Here is a 13,270-nt window from a genome sequence, read left to right as displayed (position 1 = left end):
AATTAGATTGTATACATTTTTTTTAATGGATATGTTTTATAGGAAAAAGTAAATAATGTTTTCCAAAATCATTGTTTTTTTTTCCCGCAAGAAATACAATTAAAAAAACGCAGAGTTGATCAAATACAGATCAGAAAGCTCTATTTGTGGGGAAAAAAAGGATATTAATTTTATTTGGGTAGAGGGTTGCATGACAGCGCAATTGTCAGTTAAAATAACGCAATACCGTATCTCAAAAAATGGCCTGGTCATGAAGGGGGGTAAATCTTCCGGTGCTGTATTGCAAAAAATGGCCTGGTCATATGGGGGAGGGGGGTAAAAATTACGAAGCTACAGTGGTTAAAGAAGAGTAGATTGTGTTGTTGTTTTTTCTAAATCGTCTGCGTTTAAAGCGCAAAAAATAAAAAACTCAGAGTCGATCAAATACAGATCAGAAAGCTCTACACGCTCAATTTTCTTCAGCTGAGATATTCTTTTCTTCCACTCCTGTATTTGATAAGATAGTACAAGCAAGGTCACCCAAGGGTCTTACCTCTGACATATAGGGCGCTGGGCGCTGTTAGATAAGTTCCCCATTAATCTTCCCATTCGCTCCAGGGCTGGGTGGGAACAAGATATGGCCCTATCCCTGAAGAGGCCTGAGATAATATCCTTCGGCCTTTGCCTCTTGTTGCTCTCCCTCCATCACCTAGATTAACTGTTTTGTTTTTTTTTTGTTTTTTTTTCTTGGGGGGGGGGGGGGGGGTATGTTGTTTTGTTATGTGGAATGTTACTTGTATTATCTGTCTGTAATGTATTCAATGTCAACAAATAAAAAAAAAAAGAATTGAATTGAGAAAGAAAAAAATACAGATGAAAAAGGACATCAATTTTATTTGGGTACAGTGTCGCACGACTGTGCAATTGTCATTAAGGCTCCATTTACACTAGTGCGACTTGTCATGCGACTTTAGACACATAAATTAGCATGATAAGTCACAGCCCATTGATTTCAATGGTAACCATTTCCATCTATGCAACTTTAAAGTTGCAGCGACTTTGAAAAGATTCCTGCACTAATTTGATGTGACTTTTGATGCAACTTTGATCCAGAGACTGTAAAGTTGGATCAAAGCTGCACTAAAAAGTTGCATTAAAGTTGCACCTTAATTTGCGTGGCTTTGGGGGCGCAATAGTGGAAACGTAGCCTTAAAGCGGAGTGAAAAAAAAATAATATATAGTAATATATTAATGGGGGCGCTCAAAAAATTTATAATTTTTTTTATTAATTACTAATATAAACACCAGCCTGCCCACACCATCTGTATTGCTAAAAAATAGTGTGTGGGGGGGGGGGGGGGGATCTATCGTGGAGACTTCCTAAATAATCGAGCAAAAGGATGCGTCTTTAGCTGGCCTGGGCTGGATTAACGAAGGCGATATGGTTTTTAATTTTTCGGAGAAATAAAATAAAATGGAAAATAAAAATAGAAAACCACAAATGATGCTAAATCGTTGCAGAGACGATTGAAGTAAACAAACCATGAGCAAGTCTCTAGTTCTGGTGAAGTCTGAAGTGGTTAAAAAAAAATAAAAAATTGTGTGTGAACCTATATATTAAAGCGGAGTGAATAAAATAGTGGAACTCCCGCTCATTTGTCTCCTCTCCCCCTTTCGGGGGGAGGGAGAACGCATACCTGTCTTTTACAGGTATCCTGTTTCCACTTCCAGGAGTCCACGCCGTGGCCCATGATGTCACCGCGGGTCTCCCTCCTCCCACCACCCCCGTCGCTGGGACAGTAGGAGAGAGAAGTGGGGCCTTGCGCATGCGCAGTAGGGTTCCGTGAAGCTGTAAGGCAATGGCGGCAGCAGCACCCGACAGCTGATTGTGGTGCTGACACTCCAGGACAGGTAAGTGTCCTAATATTAAAAGCAGTGGGCCAGATTCACAAAAGAGATACGACGGCGTATCTCCTGATACGCCGTCGTATCTCTGAGATACGATTGTCGTATCTATGCGCCTGATTCAGAGAATCAGTTACGCAAAGATAGCCCTAAAATCCGACAGGTGTAAGTGACTTACGCCGTCGGATCTTAGGCTGGAATTCTAGGCCGGCCGCTAGGTGGCGATTCCATTGCGGTCGGCGTGGAATATGCAAATGACTAGTTACGTCGATTCACGAACGTCCGCTTTGTCCGTCGATCTAAATTTACGTTGTTTCCGTAGAAATGCTTCGCGTAAAACTAAGCATGCCCTCTAGGTGGTCTAACCAATGTTAAGTATGGCTGTCGTTCCCGCGTCGAATTTTTTAAATTCACGTCGTCTGCATAAGTCGTCCGTGAATGCCGCTGGACGCCATTTACGGTAACGTCGAAACCAATGACGTCCTTGCGACGTCATTTAGTGCAATGCACGTCGGGAAATTTTAGGGACGGAGCATGCGCAGTACGTTCGGCGCGGGAACGCGCCTAATTTAAATGGTCCCCGCCCCATTTGAATTAGGCGGGCTTGCGCCGGGCGGATTTACGCTACGCCGCCGCAAGTTTACAGGTAAGTGCTTTGTGAATCAGGCACTTGCGCTGTAAACTTGCGGCGGTGTAACGTAAATGGGAATGGGAAATAGCGTAACGCAATTCTCTGTGAATCTGGCCCAGTATGTGTAGCTACTGGCTTTTAATTTAATTTAATTTTTTTGGGCAGACCTCCGCTTTAAGATGTGCGACCGTGCTACTTTGCCACGACTTTGATGCGATTTGAAGCAATCTGCATGTGTAATCTTCAAGTCGCATCAAAGTCGGACCAAAGTAGTACAGGGGCTGCCACTTGAAGTCGCATAGATATGAATGGTACTCATTGGAAAGAAGTCCCAAGGGCAGTCCCAAGTTGCATGACAAGTCGCACAAGTGTGAATGATCTTTCAGAATTTCGTATAAACGTTCCAATGAAAATCTAATCGGGTATGGCCAGTGCCGTGGTTGGCGTTGCTTTACATGTAGCGCCCCTCACTGGGGGCTCAGAGGAATCTTTATTGCACTATAATGGGAAACTGGTCCAGTGCCAAATGTACATGTAAGATATGTATAGAGGAGGACTGGTGATAATACTTGTAGTAAAGTTCTCCCCATCACTATGCCTCCATGGATTTGTGTCACTTCTACCCGACACCGTCCTTTGCTGCTATCAGCTAGTGTCCCTCTATGTCATCGCCTTGTCCTGAAAAGTGACCCCGACTGGCACGCACCTTCAGTATTAATGTGCTGGTGAAGGGCCCGTGTGATAGGTGGCCCCTGGAGAGGAAGAAAGGGAGGTCTCTGTATGCACTGGCTGATTGCAGACAAACCCGTCTGCTTTGGCTGGAAATAGCTCAATGCTCTGAGAACAGTAGCAGCTGAAATTCCTGCCTCTTCACTGACTGCCTGTGTCTCTCTTCCTGCTCCTTGTAGGCTTATTCTGGATCTGGCCAAAACCGAAACTGCTACAGCTGAAAGTCCTGGTTTAAATAAACACCAACTGCAGGGGAGAGGAGCAACAGCTTGTACCTGGAGCCCTGCACTTGTCCTGGAGCCCTGCACTTGTCCTGGAGCCCTGCACACACCTGTCTGGTATGTACTGTCACCTCACCTGTCTATGTGGCCATCACGCCGCTCACTGTTGTTTTTTTAGTGTACTGTTCCTTTACTGTGATCATTAACAGGAGCTAATGATCACAGCTCTTTTCCCTGATAGTTTAGCCAAGGGAGGCTTAGTGCTAAGCCCTAACAGGATGAATGTTATCATTGGAAGTAAATGCCTGACTTGTGTGTCACATTAGACGCTACACCGAGCAACACCAGCACTGTCAGTGTCATAGATCCTGAAAAAAGTTTGAGGAATAGGTCAAAATAAATCAAGGTTTCGTCCTCTGTGATTGTCAGCACACCTGCCAACGCTGTGCTGGGATCACTTTGTGCAGGATTTCAGCTTGGGCTGGAGTTGTTGAGTTTTATTTTTATTTTCACGGCTGTCTAAACTTTGACAGACTGTCATGTAGGTAATCTGGTCTTTCATGTAGTCAGATTAGTTATAGATCAAGGTGTACAGCCACCGAGAAGACTTTGTTGGTCTCACCTGTATTGGTAATCTATGTGCACAGCTACAGCTTTCCGTGTGTGTGTAGTGTTGTAGTATACGTGTGATACAGGTAGTAAATATTTTGGTTATGTACACACAAGCTGAGAAATCTATAAAGAGAGTTGTAGATACTTTATTAGAAATCTGTTTACGACAAATGACACGTCCGATTCATATAACTGGCGATAAGGTGTATATGAATTTGTTGCAGATCGCCCCGGAAGAATTTTGTCTGCAACACAATAAATACACAATTAGGTTTTTTGAGTCACTAGTGCTGAAGCAGGATGTGTTTTCTAGTGCGTTTTTTTTGCAGCGTGACTTTAGAAATTCTTAGCGCATTTTTTTTTTTTTCATGCTTATTTTTTATTTATTTATTTTTTTGGAGGAGGCTGGATTCACGCCTATGCATTTTTAGTGCTTGTTGCATTTTGCAGATTTGGACTACAGTCCATTTAACGTGGTTTCTTGTAGTGCAAATCTGCAAAACGCACAAAAAATGCATAGGTGTGAATCCAGCCTTATACACAAATCTCTGCCAAAAACACACAAAGAAAATGCATGTACTTTTTTTTTTTTTGGTGCATTTCCATTAGGGCCCTTTCCCACCTTAGGCTGGATTCACACCTATGCTGTTTTAGTGCTTTTTGCATTTTGCAGATTTGTACTACAGAACGTGTTCCATAGGAAACCATGTTAAACGGACTGTAGCGCAATTCTGCAAAAAACACTACAACTGCATAGGTGTGAATCCAGCCTAACGCAGTGGGATGCAGTTGGATGCATTTTGGACTCTACTCCAACTGCATAGAGAGTCCAAAATCAGGGTGATCCTATGGGCAAAGTTCACATTATTGTAGTACAGTGGAGCGCAGTAAAAAAAAAGTAGAGCACGCTACATTTTTACATACTGCAAACGCACAAAAACGCATGCAAATGCACTGCAACACATCACTGTGCACATAGAAGCCCAGGGAAAGAAAGAAGTGACTTCATAGGACAAATGCAGGTAGTAAAACGCATGTTAAATGCATGTACATGCGCATCAATTAGATGTAAAACACATATCAAATGCATGTTTCTGTGCAAGGAAAAAAACGCACAGTAGATGTGCAGTTTCAAGTGTGAACGGGCCCTTACATTCTATGAGGCAAAAAACACGCTGCAACTGCACCAAAGATGCACCCACACCTTTTCAAAAACGCACTGCATTGATGTGAACGAGCACCATAGAGAATAATGTCATTTCCATTGCCTTGCGTTGCCTCCACTTTCCTTATGACCGATATAGCAGTATCGCAAATGAGAATTACATGAATTTATGAATTTGGCACACAGGATCCGTATATATGTATGTGTGTGTGTGTGTGTATATATATATATATGTGTGTGTGTGTGTGTGTGTATGTATGTGTATATATATATATATATATATATATATATATATATATATATATATATATATATATTATAACTGCCAGAAATGTGTTGGAAGATCAGAATTGAATCGCCCCCAATGTGCGACTTTAGTGGCTGCTGATTGTCTGAACGCGGCTATTTCTGGATTTTATTTTCCCGTTTTGTTTTCATTGGGGACTGCTAGAACGTATTGGTGGGGTCCTGGATGCCAGCTGTACCACCTCCTGGGTGTATTCAAACTTGCATTGAATCTGTGTTCAGTGGACAGGCTCGTCCAGGCAGTACCAATGGGGTGTTTACAATGTAGCTCGTTGAATTCTCTGTGCAAACACTGTTACAAATATACCACACGCATAGCGTAGTAGTAGAAGCTTCCCCATAGACAGGAGATGACAGTTGTCTCATAAATATGATTTGAGGCAGACACTGGCTAGCCTGACTTCTCCAAGAGATGAATGTCAGCTGTACAGGTTAGGAATCTTGTTGTGATCACTATTGTTGCTCAGTGACGTGCAAGTACCCTACATTCACATCTAGAGTATGCAGTTTTTGGTGCATGTTTTGTTTTTGCAGAAACGGACTATAGTCCATTTAACGTGGTTTCCTATAAATGTAATACACATCTGTGCGTTTATATGGCGCTACATTGTTTGGAAAGGGTCGTAGACTTTTTTTTTTCTGCTGCACATTGCATTTTGCGTGTAATACATTGCAATGGAGGCGCTCTAGAAATGCAAGTGTTTTGCGTTTTTAATGCGTTTTTATCACGTGTATGATAATCCACACCTCCCCCTATTCTCATAAATCCGCAAAATGCAATAAAAGCGGATCAAAAATGCAAACCACACCGGAAAAACACCTAAAGCGCAGCCACATAGACCACATAGAAGCACCAGTAGTGTACTCACAGCACTGTGGTAATAAATGCATTATCTATTAATATGTTGGTGGTAACAGCTACAATTTAAAGTACATGAACCTGGATGTTATGAAATTACTGATCATATACATAGGTGGAAGAGGTAAAAAAAATGGTCAATAATGTGCATGCGTTTTACATGCGTCTATTCCATTAAATCGACCTGCATATATGTGTGCAAGCTTCTATGTACATGACTGACTCCAGAAGCAGGTTTTTCTATTTTGATTTTAGGGATCTGAATGGAGTGCAATTTTAATTACTTACTTAACACACTGGAAGGGAATTTATAAAACTTGTGCACACAGAAACTGGTGCAGCTGAACAAGCTGAAGTTAGAAGCGGATTGGTTGGTATGCACCGCCTCACTAGATTCTTTGTGCACTAGTTTTAGTTATATACTCCCACTGTGTGCATGCGTCCAATAAAAACAATAGAACTGTGGTAAAAAAAAATGTGGTGTGTGTGTGTGTAGATGCAGCAAAGGACCCCATGGCTGGGCAGAGCCCTTCAACACATCTGCGCAGCAGTAATAGAGGTGCCAGAGGGTGGGAAGTGAGGCAAACAGAAATGAGACTGAATTTCCTTTTTTAAGCCAAACTTTACCCATAACCGCTTGATAAAAATAAAAAAATTCTTTAGCAAGGAACATATATTTCATGTTCATGTTTCATGCTTTTAACCCCCGCTAGCGGCCGAAAAAGGGATTAAATGTGCCTGAAAAGTGCTGCTGCCAAAGCGATTTGCAGGCGCTTTGGCAGCAGTGCCCATTTATTTCAGTGGAGAGGGGCGGTGGGGGAGCGGTGTATACAGCACTCCCAAACCGCTCCATAGATGCTGCTTGCAGGACTTTTTCTAACGTCCTGCAAGTGAACTGCTCCAGTGTGAAAGCACTCAGGCTCTCACACTGGGGCTGCAGGAGAGGCGCTATTTTTAGCCCTTTAGCGCCTGAAAAACTGCTTCAGTGTGAAAGGGGTTTTAATTGTCAGAGGATGCCAGACTGATCTGCATGGCTGTCTGTCCTGCTATATCTATGGACACCTGAAGATTTTCTCGTTTTTAATGGGCTCCAACCTGCATGGTGTCGCAGCACTATACAGCTTGGTGCAGGGCGATTTCTTTTTCCCCACCTTTCTGCAGGGCATTGAAATGCATAGGTTACCCTACATGCCGCAGTAATGTAATCCTAGCCTTGCATGTAAATATGAAATAATAAAAAGTTTTGTAGATGGCTGCATTGTTTTTGCATTAGTTACTAATAATCTGGATTCTTTTGTTCTTAATATGATTCCCTGTCATGAGTAGTTGCAGCTCTGCTTGCTAGTTGAACACACAGGACTTGCTGGTGATAGTTGTACTTTGGGATGTGCAGAGTACTAATAGCTGACCGTCATCCTAAGACAGGTCAGCGGCAATGCCAAGGGTCTTATCCTTACTCCCGTTAGTAGATTGTTTGAAAAAATTCCTTAGTGTGGGTGATATCTCATATCTCTAGCCACTTAAGTCATCCCAAATTATGGAGTGAAGTCCTTCCCTAAGACTGGAGACGCCGAGTCTCATTTGGGATGCCTTCCTTTTATAGGCTCCTGCTCACCTTGGTATCCTCTTGCAGTGAGGACGGTGTTGGTAGACGCTGTGTGCGCATTGGCTTTCTAATGTACAGAGACACCAGGTTCCCTAAAATCACTGCGACTATTGGGCTGATTCAACCAGACAAAGAAAACATACCCTATAAAACCATAGCAGACAATGCGCGGTCACTCATTGGTTGCTATTGATTACTTTTGTTCAACTTAATTGCCCTTTACACTGCTATATCGAATACGCCCATCTGTAATCATTTATTGTAAAATTCTGTATTAATCGGGTCGTGTAATAATACCAAGCACTTTGACCTAAAGTGGAACTTCACTCTCCCAATCAACATTGATTAGTTATTATCCTCATGCTGCTAATATTAGTAAATGGATAGGAAAGTATATCATATTTACTTGTTTTTACATTTCTTCAGTTACCTCCTGGTTTCTTGCCTAGGCAAATGATGTCATATATCCCAGGAGGGGAGAGGAGGAGGAGAAGGAGGAGGGGTTTTCTCAGCTAAGCACACTCTCCTGCCTGTGTTCCAACAGATTAGGTGACCCATCAGAATGTGTAACGGAAGTGACGTTCTGTCGCTGCCATCTTGCTACACCCTGTACTCCTCCATAGTAAGGATACACTGAGAAGGGGGAAAGCGGACATCTTGTTACACCCACCAGAGTTTTGCTTTTTACACTTATTTTTTAACAGTAAAGTGAGTTTATATAGTGAAATACAGTAGTACTTACAACTTCGTCTGACTGGTTAGATGTTGAATTTTAAAAGCAGCGGCAAGCCTGCTGATCTCGCAGGTTTGCTAATTTGACAGAACACCGCTGCTTTTAACATTCAACATCTAAACATTGAGACTGAGTTGTAAGTACTGTATTTTACTATTTAAACTCACTCACTTTACTGCTTCCGGGAGCTGTAAAAACGTTTTTTCATTATAGAGAGTGTTAATGTAAAAACGTGGCTAAATGTGAAAAACTGGTGTTTTTAGCGCTGCTGTAGTGCTGGTGTGCTCCTGTGTACATGAGCCCTTAGAGCTTTTTCTGATTTTTACATTATTTCTTGTAGTGATTGTAAAGGCTATTTTTTTATATATAATAATATATATAAATGTAAGCAGCTGTCAGTGATAGGGCAGTCTAGTGCTGCAAGAGCGAGTGGTAAAGTAATCATATGTGTTCACACTGCAGACAAATTGTTATGTTTTTGTATGTATTTATGTTTAACACTTCTGCCTCTAGAGTGTCTCCAACACCATTTTGGAGGAGCCCTGTGTTCTGATAGGCCGCACGAGATCTCGAGAGATTTGGGCGACCATCTTTGGGTGGTTTCTTTATATAGTAAAGGTCAGGCTTGTTTTAGGCAGAACACGTGTGGATGTAGATAGGGACAGAGACCCTACTTGTGAGGGAGAGACAGTAGAAGCCAGGGAGAGTGTTCCGGCCTGTGAGGGATAGTTTAGGGGTCCTACGGAGTCCTGCAGTGGTAACCTTGGTTGGATGAAAGACTCCCAGCTGCTATGGGTAATGTGTTCCCAGCCTCTTCCAATAAGCACTGTGAACTGGGGTATATAATATACCATTAAGTGGGAAGTGCCTGTGATACTCAGAAAGCCACATCGCTTAGAACTACAGTATCTGTACTGCATATCTGTGCCTCCATGCCTGGAGAGGAACCATTTGCCGTTTGTTTGTAAAGACTGTTACTACTACCGCCTCTCGGTAATAAACGTTACCTTGTTCAAAGAACTTTACGTGTGTCTCCCTCAGTGAATCGCCGCACCCCTCACCCCGCTTACATATATCTCCAACACGTTCTACTTACCTGCCCTGTGTAATGGTTTTGCACAGAGCAGCCCAAATCCTCCTTTTCTCGGGTCCCTCTTGGGCGCTCCTGGCCCCTCCCTCCTGTCGAGTGCCCCTACAGCAAGCAGCTTGCTATGGGGACATCCAAGCTGAACTGCAGCGCCGTGTGTCCATTAAGACACGGAGCCCCAGTTCGCCTCCACTCCTGATTGGCTAACTGACTTTAATTGACAGCAGTCGCTGCTGTGTCTCAGCCAATTAGTAGGGAGAGTGACAGACGACCGAGGGACTCATAGACATCACTGGATAGAGAGGGGGCTCAGGTATGTATTAGGGGGTGCTGGAGCTGCTGCTGCACACAGAAGGCCTTTTATATTAATGCATAAAATGCATTAAAGTGACACTAAAGGTTCTATTTAAAAAAATAAACATGTCATACTTCCACTGTGCAGTTCGTTTTGCACAGAGTGGCCCCAAACACCGTCTTCTGGGGTCCCCCGGAGGCTCTCGCGGCTCCTCCCTGCATCAGATAACCCCCTAGGAGAAGATCTCCTGGGGGGGGTGTCCAGCATTTGGCGTTCATAGCCGTCAAATGCAGGACTCGACCCCCGCCCCCTGGCGCCTGCATCATTGGATTTGATTGACAGCAGCTGGAGCCAATTGCTGCGCTGCTATCAATCTATCCAATCAAGAGCCGAGAACCCCGGGCAGAGAGATGGCGCGTCCTCGACGTGGGACATTCCAGGGCTCAGGTAAGTTAAATGGGGGGGCTGGGGGCCAGTGACTGTCAGAAGTTTTTCACCTAATGCATAGGATGCATTAACCACTTAAGGACCCCCTACCGACGATATACGTCGGCAGAATGGCACGGCTGGGCACATCCACGTACATGGCTCTTTAAGCCCAGCCGTGGGGTCTCGTGTGTGCGCGCCGCGGGCACGTGCACACAACCCGGTTTCAAAGCTCCATGGCCGCGGGACTCGATCGCCACTGGAGTCCCGCGATCGGTCCCCGGAGCTGAAGAACAGGGTAGAGCTGTGTGTAAACACAGCTTCCCCGTTCTTCACTGTGACGGCGTCATCGATCGTGTGTTCCCTTTTTATAGGGAATCACAATCGATGATGTCACACCTACAGCCACACCCCCCTACAGTAGTAAACACATATGAGGTCACACATAACCCCTTCAGCGCCCCCTTGTGGTTAACTCCCAAACTGCAACTTCAATTTTCACAGTAAACAATGCATTTTAAATGCATTTTTTGCTGTGAAAATGACAATGGTCCCAAAAATGTGTCAAAATTTTCCGAAGTGTCCGCCATAATGTCGCAGTCATGAAAAAAATCGCTGATCGCCGCCATTAGTAGTAAAAAAAAAATTAATAAAAATGCAATAAAACTATCCCCATTTTTGGAAACGCTATAAATTTTGCGCAAACCAATCGATAAACGCTTATTGCGATTTTTTTTTTTCTTTTTTTTTTTTTTTTTTTTTACCAAAAATAGGTAGAAGAATACGTATCAACCTAAACTGAGGAAAAAAAATAATGTTTTATATATTTTTGGGGATATTTATTATAGAAAAAAGTAAAAAATATTGCATTTTTTTCAAAATTGTTGCTCTATTTTTGTTTATAGCGCAAAAAATAAAAACCGCAGAGGTGATCAAATACCACCAAAAGAAAGCTCTATTTGTGGGAAAAAAAGGACGCCAATTTTGTTTGGGAGCCACGTTGCACGACCACGCAATTGTCAGTTAAAGTGACTCAATGCCATAACGCAAAAACTGTCCGGGTCCTTTAGCTGCCTAAAGGTCCGCGTCTTAAGTGGTTAAGGTGAAAAAACAGGAGGGTTTACAGCCCTTTTTTAAGATAAAAAAACGTCTGTGTTTACAACTCCTTTAAACCTGAATGGATGGTGTTTAAGTGATATCCTTTATTGGCTAACCAAAGTTATTAACCACTTAAGGCCCGCCTTTACGCCGATATACGTCGGCAGAATGGCATGGCTGGGCACAATCACGTACAGGTACGTTGCCCTTTAAGTGCCCAGCCGTGGGTCGCGCGCGCCGAAGCTCTGTGACAGCGCCTGCGGACCCGATCGCCGCCGAATGTCCCACGATCGGGTCACAGGAGCTGAAGAACGGGGAGAGGTGAGTGTTAACAAACCTTCCCCGTTCTTCTCTGTGGCTTGTCACTGATCGTCTGTTCCCTGTCATAGGGAACAACGATCAGTGACGTCACACGTCCAGTCACGCCCCCTAACAGTAAGAAACACACAATAGGACACACTTAACCCCTTTAGCGCCCCCTAGTGGTTAACCCCTTCACTGCCATTGTCATTTTCACAGTAATCAGTTTAAATTGTCGCTCTATTTTTGTTTTAACCGCATAGGTGATTAAATACCGCCAAAAGAAAGCTCTATTTGTGGGAAAAAAATATCATAATAAGCCATTACTTTTTTGTTCCATTTTAATGATTTTATCACTGCTGATCTCGTGCATGTTCTTTGCAGCTACTTCCAGTCTATATACAGATGCTCCTGAGACTGCTGCAGGTAATTTCCTAGGTTAGGTTTCTTGATGGTGACAACAGTGGACCATGCCTATGCAATGTGTGACACCGTAGACACCGTTGGGAAAGCGTGTGACAGGGGGACACATGGAAGAATTGGGAGATGGAGATACAGCATTGGGACAGAATATTCAGGACGCACCTTAACACCGGTCTGACAGGATATTCAGGTCTGCAGATTTAGAAAAGACTGAAAACTAATTTTAAATGACAATCCGTGAGATCTAGTAATTGGGTTTACATCTACTTTTTTGGCAGATGAAAATTGCCATGGTTGTTTTTGGCACAGAAGCATCAGCACACATTTCAGCACATAAGGTTTTACTGCCATATGTGGAATGAGTACATTTTTGTTGCCAAGATTTATTGGGCAAAAATACTGCTTATAATATTTTAATATTGTATCCTTTTATCCTAATCCTGAAATTGAAGCCATGAGCTCAATCCTGATACTGAAACATTACTTTTTAGCTACCAACCGTTCTATTATAATATTATTCTATCTTCCATGGAAGGTGACCATTCATTAAAGATACAATGCCCCCCCTTCTGGTCAGTGTCTGGAGACTGTTCTGTGTATGGCAGCTAAAAACTTAAATTATAACTTAAACTGACTATAAGTGTATTGAAATTCTGCTGATTCAGCAGGAACTGGCTGAATTTTAGTACGTTTGTACCTCTCTCTGTCAGTGGCGGCTGGTGAAATTTTAGGATGGGGGGTGGCGCAAGACCCCGCCCCTCCACATTTGGTCCCTCCCACTTTTCATAAGCCACACCCCCTATAGAATACACCCACTCCGTCCCCTGTATTCCACTTGCTTCCACTCATAGTGTCAGGAGTATACAGCTCAGCATCACAGCACAGAGTATATAGC

The 13,270-nt window shown here is 43.2% G+C and overlaps 1 protein-coding gene across 20 annotated transcripts in view; it reads left to right on the top strand.

Moving 5' to 3' along the window:
* The window catches only part of SORBS2 (sorbin and SH3 domain containing 2), a 396,754-nt gene that overhangs the window by 71,751 nt on the left and 311,733 nt on the right, over positions 1-13,270 (top strand). For 19 of the 20 annotated variants that reach the window (XM_040334275.1, XM_040334288.1, XM_040334284.1 and 16 more), the window contains exon 2: positions 3,424-3,582. The gene's annotated coding sequence lies outside the window, so the exon portion shown is untranslated. Of the gene's footprint in view, positions 1-3,127; positions 3,583-13,270 lie in introns of those variants that run through there. The other variant, XM_040334271.1, reaches the window with a different exon arrangement.

The sequence above is a fragment of the Rana temporaria genome, chromosome 1 (assembly GCF_905171775.1).
Source record: "Rana temporaria chromosome 1, aRanTem1.1, whole genome shotgun sequence".
Lineage (NCBI taxonomy): Eukaryota > Metazoa > Chordata > Amphibia > Anura > Ranidae > Rana > Rana temporaria.
The sequence above is the reverse complement of the archived record's forward strand: the minus strand, read 5'-3'. Positions and strand labels throughout refer to the sequence as shown.